The following is a 2,052-nucleotide window of genomic DNA, read 5'->3' on the forward strand; positions in this document are numbered from 1 at the left end:
TGAGCCCGCCGGGTGTCTCATTTTTTTTTTTTTTTAAGACATACAAAATTATTTCTAACAACTCCAACAGTTCAACCTTAGATCACCTAATGTACGTGTTTTTTTTTTCACATGGCTTACAAGATATCCAGAATTTTTGATGTAGAAATCTTTTTTTTTAAAGATTTTATTTATTTGAGAGAGAGAGAGAGAGAGAGAGCGTGAGGTGGGGGAGGGTCAGAGGGAGAAGCAGACTCCCCGCCGAGCGGGGAGCCGGAGGCGGGACTCGATCCCGGGATGCCGGGATCATGACCTGAGCCGAAGGCAGTCGCTCAACCGGCTGAGCCACCCAGGTGCCCCGACGGAGAAATCTTGAAGGCTGACTAAACCGCGTCCTCATCTTGGCATTCTTCTGTTCTCTGTGAGGCGTGGCCAGAAAGAAGAGGAATTTTTTTTTTTTTAAGAAAAGGTAGACAGCCTGTCTAGAAATTTGGCCATTAGAGAAGGCAACCCATCCTGCTGCCAGGTTGGGCTAGTCCCAGAGCCAGTAGGACATGTCTCCTCTGCCCAGGCTGAAGTAACTGTCCCAGTGTGGAACGAGTGTGGTACAATGAAGGCGAGAGCAAGATGCTCCTCCTAGAGTTTTAATTTTTAAATATCTCCGATGAGTACTGTATCCTCGTACACTGAGAATTTATTTTGCCAAAAGAGCAGAAGTTCTGCTTCAAAAAACAAAGGTTTGCGCATCATCTAATTTGAGCCCCGACAACAAAGCATCCCTGGGTAAGAATACATTCTGTCATGCATTTTTCTTTGCTAAGATGTGCAAGAAAGATTTCTAAATGCAATCTGGTTATTTTCAGGCTCGACGAGATTGTTTCGCCCCAGATTTGTAGGTTATTTCTCATCTTGGAGCATGATCACTTTTATCTAAATGCTGTTCCTACACGTGCACAGGAATGGCCATGGTTATTTGTCTTCCAGTTTGGGACGCCTCCCCATGCTCTATAGCTTTTCGGGGTCGGGGGGGGGGGGTGTTATTTATTTATTTTTTTGGTGAGTGCATGAGCCTGTTAAAACCAATCCCCAGGGGGCAGCGCTTGGCCAGCTTGGTGGCCAAATGCAGAAACCTAACTGGTCATGTTGCCACCCCAAGAAAAGAGAGAAGAGAGAGGTCAAATACTTCCCCACTCCTTTCGTGTAGTTACAGTTCTTTGTTTTCCTGGCCCCTCACCACTTTTGACAGAATGGGCTAGGGAAAGCAGTCTTACTAGACAGGCATTTCATCATCCCCTGGTGTCATTTTTAATTCCTTTGCTTGCATTTGCAAGCAACAGTCTCTTTTCAAAGTTCAGCTTCCTCGTTACCTGGAAAGCCTTTCATATGTTCTTCTTCCCTCAGAAACATACCAAAATTGCCTCAACATTGCAGTTCCTGATTACGTTTCCTGCTTTTGTGTTTTGCATAATTGGATTTTGCAAGTTTTTGGCTGACTCTTAAAATACCGTTTGTAGTATTAAATCATGCCTTGCCTCACAGCAGGTCCGGCTGTGGCCTGAGAGTTTTCCACACTGGACTATGAAGGGAATTAAAACCACCAATTCCAAGGGGAAAATGAAACATCCAAAATAGAAGAGTATTGTAATCCTTCTATCTCCCTCTTATGACAAAGTTAGTTGGCTAATTGATAGGCAGAATGAAAGTCACTCTTTTTCCACGATTGGTCATGTTTTATTTATTGGAGGATTATCTGGCTGTATAGCCTTTAAGACACTGGGACGTTAAGTTGCCAAAAAAAAATGTAAGTTCCTTTGACAATTTTCTAGAGGTACGCTAGAGTGTCACCATCTCTTCCTACGTATACATAATAGAGCCACATATTTCTTACTTTTTAAGTCAGAGCAGGCCACTTAAGCTTACATTTACGCTGCTTTGACAGGAATACATTTTTAAAAATCTTTTTATTATAAAAAGCTTTAAGCAGACACAAAAGCAGAGAGTATAAATAGCACAAAGAATATTCCTATGCCCGCCTGCCACCCAACTGCCACCTCATTCACTTATGGCCACTGT

Source organism: Zalophus californianus, chromosome 12 (genome assembly GCF_009762305.2).
Source record: "Zalophus californianus isolate mZalCal1 chromosome 12, mZalCal1.pri.v2, whole genome shotgun sequence".
Classification (NCBI taxonomy): domain Eukaryota; kingdom Metazoa; phylum Chordata; class Mammalia; order Carnivora; family Otariidae; genus Zalophus; species Zalophus californianus.